The sequence below is a fragment of the Balaenoptera borealis genome, assembly GCF_965194805.1.
Source record: "Balaenoptera borealis genome assembly, chromosome: 1".
In the NCBI taxonomy this organism is placed as follows: Eukaryota; Metazoa; Chordata; class Mammalia; order Artiodactyla; family Balaenopteridae; genus Balaenoptera; species Balaenoptera borealis.
Genome location: NC_138860.1, coordinates 34741312 through 34750663, shown reverse-complemented (window position 1 = coordinate 34750663; position 9352 = coordinate 34741312). Strand labels below are relative to the sequence as shown.

The 9352-nt window shown below is 50.8% G+C and overlaps 1 protein-coding gene across 1 annotated transcript in view; it reads left to right on the top strand.

The window, feature by feature from the left end:
* The first annotated feature begins 4468 nt into the window (after positions 1-4468).
* Positions 4469-9352, top strand: part of SOX13 (SRY-box transcription factor 13) — a 44063-nt gene continuing 39179 nt past the window's right edge. The window contains exon 1 of the mRNA XM_082396656.1: positions 4469-5038. The gene's annotated coding sequence lies outside the window, so the exon portion shown is untranslated. The remainder of the gene's footprint in view (positions 5039-9352) is intronic.

Below are 9352 nucleotides of genomic sequence, written 5' to 3'. Positions count from 1 at the left end.
CCAGAAACCTGGATTCAAATGTCAACTCTTGCCCCTTCATTATGTGGTCTTGGAAACTTCCCTTCCTCTCTCTGAGTATCATTTTCCTCATCTGTGAAGTGGAACTGTTCCCATCTTCAGAGTTGTTGAGAGATTAAAGGAGATCACGTGGGACTTCCCTGGTGGTCCAGTGGCTAAGGCTCCGCGCTTCCAATGCAGGGGGCCCAGGTTCAAACCCTGGTCAGGAAACTAGATCCCATATGTATGCCACAACTGAGAGTTCTCACGCCACAACTGAAGATACCGCATGCCGCAGTGAAGATCCCGCGTGCTACAACTAAGACCTGGCGCAGCCAAATAAATAAATAAATAAAAATTAAAAATAAAAGGGAGATCATACGTATAAAGTACCAGCCTTGGTACCTCTCGTTTCTGTGCACAAAGAGAGGAGCTGGAGGAGATTCCTTCCAGATCTTATATTCTCAGATTCCAATAGGCAAATGAAACATTCTATGAATCCACCTGTTATCTTCCTGATCAGCTTCCATACTAATCAAGACTGAGGGTGACTCTCTAGAAAAACTTGGGTTAAACTGAGTTAGAGGCCCACCAGCGTCAGCTGGGAGTGCCTTCTCTGAAAGCTGAGGCCCACCTGAGCGCATACTCCTGATTCAATCCTGACTCAAATGTCTGACTATAGGGATCTAGAAAAGCACTTCCTCCTCGGTCAGTAGGAGGAAGAGCTGGTGCCCAGACAAGCTCTGCTAGGCTGGGCCTACCCTGACCCAAGCTACAAGCTCCCTCCTCTAGGCTGCACAGAGAAAATGGCCCTTGGGAGGTGCCGGTGGTCTTGCGGGAAACAGGAAGGGCTTCAGGCAAAGCAGCCAGACAGGGATTTCCATGTGCTCTCAGCTCACTTCCTCTCCTGGAGCTTCTCTCCCAGGCCCTGCTCCTGTAACAGTGAGGAAAGCAATTCACACGATTCTGTGAATTTAATCCTTTTATACTTCTCCAACACGCATTTGCATTTTACACTTTGTCTCTAACCTTGGAGGTTAAAGCAGTGCTGGGAACCTCAGCATCCCCGGACACTGCAGCCCCCACCAGTGTCTCAGGAGCAGGTTTGCCACCACACGAAGTGGATTGGAGACCACACTCACTGAAGCCAATCAAAGTCATTCCTTCAGCAAATATATTTTGAGCATCTCCTATGGGCTCTGGAAATTAAATGGAAAGTAGAGCAGACAAGTTTCTTCCTCACAGAGCCTACAGTCTAAAGTGGAAACAGAAAAGCACAAGAAAGCAGAAAACCGATAAAATAAGTAAATATCAATTGTTGTAAGTGATATGAAGGCAGAAAATGGGGCCTAGAAGAATAAAGGTGGGAGAAGGGGGTAGGGGATGATTGTAGGTGGGGAAGGAGGAAAGATGAAGGAAAGGACATTTGTGTTGAGAGCAGAGAATGAAATGGAGCCACTCTGGGAAGGGCAGGGTTTGGGGAGGCACTTTCCAGGTAAAGAGATATTTATAGGGTTTGAGGTCTGGTTTAAGGCTGATACTTTAATATGGGGATTGGGCAAATTTTGTGAGATAACCATTCAGGATTGGAGGACACAGCAAGGGGAGGGTCTTGAAAAATAAACAATTGTTTGATAAGCTAGTGGTTTGCCAGGTTAAACAAACTATTGTCCTGAGAAGGGGGCTGTTTGAGCAGTCTATTGTTCAGATAAATTGATTTTCAGGAAGTTCCTGAAGCAAATAATGAAGTTATTTACTGGTTTACAGTCCTATCTTCCCGGGCAAGAAATTTCTGGAACAAATATTAAAGTCACGTCAATGTAAGCAGCCTTAGTTAAATTATGTGGCTGCAGGTAGTCTCAGTTCTCAGAAGCAGCAAGGCTGTGGTAGTCTAGCTGAGAGATGATGATGGCCTGGGCTAGGGTGGGGACAGTGAAGACAGAGAAGTAAATGGATTGGAATATATTTTTGGAGACAGATCAACAGCACTCACTAAGTAGATTAGATCAGAAAGAAGGAATCAAAGATGACTCCTAGGTTTTAGGCTCAAGCCACTGGGTAGGTGGTGGTACGATTTGCTGAGATGGGAAAGATGGTACAGGGTATAAACAGGCTTGGGGGGTGGTTATAGGTTCAATTCTGAACATGTTAAGTTTAGGATGTCTGTGAGTCCTTGGGTAGAAATGTCAAGTGTATGGTTGGATACATGGGTCCAAAGTACATTAGACAGTCCTGGAGACTTAATAAAAAATTGGGAGAATCATCAGTGCCTCATTTGTATTTAAAGTTATGGAAACAGTTAAAATTTCACCCAGGGAGAGAAAGTAGAGAGAAAGGAAAATGGGGTACAGGAGAGCCCACAGGACACACCCACCTGGAGACAACGGTGGAGGAATAAATATAAACAAGGGAGGCTGAGAAAGGGCAACCAGCGAGGTCAGAAGAAATTCAGGAGAGTGTGGAATCCTGAAGTGTTTTAAGGAGGGAGTGGTTAAATGTGTAAGTTTGGCGTTCCCAGGAAATAGTGTGGTAGTATAGAAAGACCTAGAATCTTCAGAGTCAAATAACTTCCTCCCATCACTTACTGGCTATGACTTTGAGCTTCATTTTTCTTACCTAAAGGGGGATAATGATACCACCCTCACAGAGTTGGGATAAGGTACAAATAGATGTTATATATGAAAATAGTACTGTGCCTAAGACACAGTAGGCAGGTACTATAAAGATCCCAATTCAAGTGGCAGTGATTGGGAAGGGTGGACACCAATGAAGTAAGATATAGTGGGCGGGGATATTGGAGAGAGGAAAGCCCACTTCCCACCTCTCCTTTCTTCCTGTCTCAATTTGCCACAGCTAAGGATAGCTACAAGGAGGGATCCATGAGACTGCCCATTGAAGCTGAACAGGGGCCAGAGAAAACAGCCCGACATATGGAAAACACAGGTATGCTGGCTGGGAGGAGGAAAGGCTTGGTGGCACCTGGCTTCATAGTTTCTGAAAGGGCTTCATCCACATTCGTCCAAAAGCCGGACTCTGAATAGTTAATGTTGACTTCCCTCGCCTCCTTACCCCCACCTCTTTCCTCCTTTCCATCTTCCTTACCCCCAGCTCAGGCCCACATTATTTTTACCCTGGTTACCGCCATTGTCTGGTCACTAGCCTCCCTGCCTTCAGTTAGACTGATCTCATCAGAGGCCCTGCTTAGAATTCCTCAGTGACTGATTGATTCTCTTCAATCAACCAATTGATCGACAAATATTTATCAAGGATCTGTTCTTTGCCAAGACCTGGCTAAACACAAGGGATCTAACAGTGAGCCAGAGAGACACATCCCTTCCCTTGTGGTGTTTACTGAGGAGTCAGACAAATGAACAGTTACCATATACTATCTATGACTGGGGGGGGCTTCCCAAGCCCATACATAGGTGGGGTACCTGACCCAGATTTGGCCATCAAGAAAGGCTCTGGAAGAGTATATATCTGGGCTGAGGCCTAAAAGATGAATAAGACAAGTTAGCCAAGGAAGGTGGTGGGGAATGATGAAATCCAAAGCCTCAGAAAGTCTTAGAGCCTGGCTGACCATCACCTGCTGAGATGCTGGCCACCTGCACTGTGGGCACGTGTTATTTGCAGATCCAGGATTGCCACGCCTTTAATCTGCTCTACTTTCCAAGATGCAGTTCAGATGACACCTCCCCCAAGAAGACTCTGATCTCTGTCCCAGACCCTAGTGCCCTTGATGGTCCCCATGCCCCATGTGCCTGGCTGATCTCAGCACTCTTCCACTTCACTGTAATCATGTGTTCACTACCTGTCTCCTTCCAGAAAGGGCAGGGCATTTCTCATTCATCCTGGTATCCCCAGCACTCATTTGGGCCAGGCATGGCCATTTAATAAATACATTGATTTAAAGGAATCCCTCCCACACCTCGCCATATCGAACAGGTCAGGGAAAAAAATAAAAGACTTGAGAGAGTGCAAAATGACAGGAGTAGGGAGTGGTCTGACACATCAGGAAGCAGTCTAGCTGCAGGTGGGATCAGGTTCCTACGAGAGGTTCTGAAACAGGGTTTTTAAGAAACCCTAAATCCAGGTTATCTGTCTGGAGGGGTTAGGAGACTGGGAGTTGGATTGACAACTTCTTGGGTCTTGCTCTAAGGAGCGAAGATACTCTATAACGACCTCATACCTGGGCAGTGAGAGTGGGCAGAATCCACCTCTTTCTTCTATTCTTTCCATCCGCGCACTCCACCTCCACCCATCTCCGCCGCCCAGGAACCTCAGCTCTTTCCTTTCCAACAGAGGATTCCGGCTGTTGATGCCTGGAGGGACCTGGCTGCAGGGAGGAGGAGGGAACTCTCTGCCCCTCCCTCCTTCTCCATCTCCCCACCCTTCCTCCCTCCTCCTCCCTCCTCCTCCCCCTGCCCGCTCTCTGTCTCCCTCCCTCTTTCTCCTCTGAGGCTGTGGAGTCGCCTCGCAGGAGCGAGCAACGAGCGCCCTGCTCCCAGTCCCGGCTTGGAACTGAACTGTATGAGTGCGGGTCCTGGAACCCCGGCCCCGGAGCCGCGAGTCCGGGTCTGAACCTGGGGCGCAGCGGTCAGCCTCCGAGGCCCTGATTTGGGACCGAGCCGAGGCGCTGAGCGCGGAGCGGGAGAGCCGGGCGGGCCGGCGCAGCAACCGGCGAGTCAGGGAGCAGGACCGCGGAAGGCAGGGAGACGGCCGCGAGCTGAGGGCAGAGGGCAGAGTGCAGAGAGCGACCTGGCTCGGCGGAGGGCGCCGCCCGGCCGGAACCGAGCTCTGCGCCCGGGACGGCGGCCAGTAGTGGGGTGCGAACCCGGGGTCGCCACGAGTCCCGAGCGACTCCCCGGCCGACGGCTGGGGGCGTGCCTCCTCCCAGCCCAGCCGCCCCAGCCCCGCGCGCCTGTTCGTAGCGTCGCCGGGGCATGTGAGCGGGAAGCCCAGGCTGCCAGCGCGAGGACCCGGACGGAGGAGGAGCAGGAGCGCGGAGCCGCGAGCCGCGAGCCCAGCGCCCGGCTGAGTAGTAAGTGCGCCCCCTCGGTGCCCGGAGCGCGCCGCCGCGCCCCCCTCTCCAGCCCTCCGAAGTTTTGACACTCGCGACCTCGCGTTTCTGGGCACACGCCGGCTCTCTTCTCTGCGAGTTTCCATCCTTTGCAAAGTTTTTCAAAAAGGAACGGACCCCCACCTACCCCTCACTACTCCGGCGGTGGCGTCTGTTCGCGGGCAGACCCGGGTCCTTGTGGAGAGGGGTGGCAACCTGGTAAGGCCGTGGGTGTCTGTGTCTGTGTGCGCACCACACGAGCCGGGCTTGGGGTGCCCCCCCCCCCCCCACGGCCGCTTCTCGCCCACCGGCCGGGGGCACTAGGTCTTTCTCACCAGCCCGTCTGTGCGCCCAGTTCAAGGATTTCCCAGCGGGAAGCCGAGGCGACCAGTGCGCGTCCGGCTTGGGGCTCCGGTGCCCGCACCGAGGCGCGGATCTACCCCTGCCCTGGTTGTGTGGGGTGCCGGGGACCAGCCACGCAGCCCCTCTCACCCTTCCAGGTTCGTTTCCCAGCGGACCAGCCGGGCGCTGCATCCTGTTTGTTTTCTGCTCTGGCTGCTCCAGTTTCACCCCCCTTTCTCCTCCCACCCTAGCCTTCTTCTTACCACCCCTCCACCTCCTGCCTTTGGATGTCGGAGGTGAATCTTTTCATCCCTGTCTCTCTGCAAAAGCAAATGTGTCTGGGAGTAGGGAGGTAGGGAGGTGGGAAAGGGGGCTAGTCGCTCTGTTCCCAGCGGCTCGCCATTGTTTTCCCACCCCGCGCGTTCTGTGCGTAAACACACACACACACACACGTACATGCACACACACACACACACACACACACACATACACACGTACATGTACACACACACGTGCGCGCCGGCTGCTTTCAGTCCCCAGACGCGCAGGGATCGCCCGCGGGATTCTCCCATCTGCCCGTCTGGTCTTCCAGTCTGGAGGTGCTCCATTACTTAACTGGAGCTGGGGAGGGCAAGAGACGTGGGGGTTGCCGGAGAGTGCCGGGCGGAGCCGCGAGCTGGGCCTGGGCGGGAAGTGAATTTTGAACTTCAGCCCTGGACCTTTCCGGGAGGACCCCGAGCGCACGAGCGGCGGCCTCCAGCCCTGGAGGGCCGACGGCAGCTGCAAGGACTCCAGCGGCGCTCTTGGCAGCCGCCTCCGTGACAAGGGCTAGGAGGAAGCCGAGGAGTTTTCCTGGGAAGTTTGCTTTGACTCTGGGAATTTCCGGGCAGGGCGCCTTGGCGCTGGCGCTTGAAAGGGTCTGGCGAAAGACAGCCAGAGAAGATGCTGCTGCTCTGGGCGGAGTTTCCAGAGACCCTGCTTTCCACTGTGCGCCCTTAGGGAGTGGCGCTCGAGATGCTGGGGTTCAGCATACTTTGGTCCTAATTTCCCGTCTATGGACAGTGTGAGCTTGGGCGAGTCCCTTAACTTTTCTAGATTTTCCCCTATGCAAAATGGTCAGAGTTATGCACACAGCTTTGAAACAGGCATCTAATGATCAGTTAAGGGATACTGGTTTGAAGGTATGAATGCCAGGATGGTAGTTGGACCACTACAAGCCTAGCTTAGAGGTTAAGAGACAGGGCTCTGGAGTTGGATCCCAGATACTGCCACTGGAGACATGATCTTGAGAAGTTTAATCTTACTGCTCTGTATCTGCTTGCTCATCTGTGAAATGGGTTTAATGTGAACAGTACCTACTTCATGGGGTTTTCTTAATAAAGTGAAGCTCATACGACAGTACCTGGCATATAGTAAGTGCTGGAGAAATGTGACCTGTTATTGCCATTATTACTTAACTGACTTTGTACAGACCCCAGAAGAGCATTTTGGGGTTGTGCTCATTTAATCAATTATAATAATTGTCTACTTCTGGGAAGGAAGAAACCTCACACTTCTTCATACCCTTTCCTGATTTTAGCACCTCCCTACTCCTTGCATAGTTGCATCTTGTGAAGTCTTTTTTCTTTTTCTTTTTCTCCTTCCTCTCTTCTTCCCTCCCTCCCTCCCTTTACAACTTTTGTGAAAGGCATTTTATTCCCTCCTTTTCCTCATTCTTAAAAATAAATCTTGGCCCAACTGTAGTGTTCTCAGTGGAAATCAGGCCCCAGAAAGGAAGCATATCCCCAGGAGTGTCCTGACCTGGGCTGCTGGCTCAGGATTGGATGCGCATTTGTGTCTCTGGGGCTGGGTGAATTCATGGAGAGAGGAGCCCCAGTGTCTGCGGCCCTGGGGAAGAATCAGGTGGGATGGGCTGAGGCTGTTCCAGGGGGAGCTCTGCTCCCGAGGTGGCATCTGTGTTGCCTGCTGCTGGGGCTCACTTGGGAACCTGGAATATCCCAGCTGCCTGGGCAGACTGGATGTGGGATTTGGGGTAAGGGGCAAAAGTTTCACCTTCAACTTTCCACTTGCAATTGGAGTGTTTACTAGGAATTTGGGTTGGTCATAAGCTCCTTGTCTGATTCTGGACCCTGCAAATGCACAACACAAGTAAGGGGTAAGCTGTGTGACAGTGAGGAAGAGCAGGCAGCTGCTGCCCACTCACACTGCCTTGGACAGTGGGCTCCTCTCTCTCTTTTCTCTGACCCTCTAACCCCATCCCCAGTCATTGGAGAGGATGGCCAGGAGATTGGTTCTTGGAGCTTGGAGATCCTGCAAGTGGGCTCTCAGTGATGAGAACCAGCATTGCAGTCACCCTCATTCATCCCTTTAACAGAAATTTGTTGAGCTCCTATTATGTGCCAGGCCCTGTGCTAGGCAGTAGGGCTTCAAGGGTGACCAAGACAGGTAGTGTGCCTGCCTTCAGAGAGCCTTCTTTCTAGAGGGAGGAGACTGGCAATAAATAACGTGAAATAAGTAACCAAGACAATATTAGATCCTATGTGATTTTCAGAAATATGACACGGTGATGTGATAGACAATGTATGTGTGGGGACAGGCAGGGGAGGTCCTAGATGGTGAGGCCAGTGAAACCTGCCCTGGGGAGAGACTAGCTCAGTCCAGGCCTGAAGGATGAGAAGGAGCCAACTGCACAAAGACCTGAAGGAAGGGGATTCCAGGCAGAGGGAACAGCAAAAGAAAAATCCCCGCAGCCAGAACAGGGTTGGCAGTAACAGTGGGGCTGGAGAGGGAGACTGGAGAAGCCAGGAGGGCCAGAGCCTGGTCACACGGGACCTGGTTAGGAGCCTGGATTTTACAGCCAGGGCCATGGGAAGCCATTGGAGAGTTTTAAGGAGGGGAGTGACATGATCTGCTTTATGATTTTAAAAGATTATTTGGTACACAAGACAAAAACCAGCTTATTTGGTAATCAGAGTTGCCCCAGGGGAGGGAAATGGTGGCTGAGGGATGGGATGAAGGAAAGATGGTGTTTTCAATGTAGATTCTTTTGTCCTTTCCAAATGTAGTACCATGTGCATGTATCAACTATGCCAAAAAAAACCCCCAAACCAGAAAGCATAGTTAAAAAAGAATAGCTTAAGCCTGGAAAATGTATGTAATAAAAAGTTTTTTAAAAAATCTAAAACTGTTATTATAGTACCAATTTTGGAAAGACAATGATTGTACATGCACGTCCATCACGCACCTACATAGATGGAAGACTAGATGGCTGCCTCAGTGTTTACAGAAGTTAATTCTGGACACTGGATGTATGGGTGATGGTTATTTTCTCCTTTATCTTCTGTTGATTTTTCCAATCTTCTACAATGGTCATGAATTACTTTTATAAGTGGGGAAAAATGTGAAAAAGAGACATTGCTTCAGCTACTACATAAAGAATAGTTTGAAGGGGAGCAGGAATGGAAGAAGAGAGGCTGGCTAGGAGGCTGATTCTGAGCTGAGATGATGACTTGGATAAGGCAGGCCGATGGGAGATCATTCTGGAGGTAGAGCCAACAGGTCTCACTAGCACACCGTTGCCTAACACGACGCACTGCTCTTGCCTAGAGAGGGCATTCCACCCCCAGCTCAGATTTTGTAGTCAGCAATGCTGGGATCAGTAATGGTGACAGACAATTTCCAGTGCTGCCTTCCTTGGCTTTGGAAATGTCTTGAGTTTTATCCACATCCTTATTTCCATCTTTCCTCCTAATAGGGAGAGCCCCATCCTGAACATTTTGCTACTATGATAATTAGCAGATTCAGGGCAACATGATATATACAATAAGAAGGATTTAGAGCCAGGAGAGATGTTCATCACATAACATCTCTGAGCCTCCATTTCCCCATCTATGAAATGGGGCAACAGCAATACTTATCTCTTAGAATTTGGGAGGCTCACGTCTGATTAAGTCT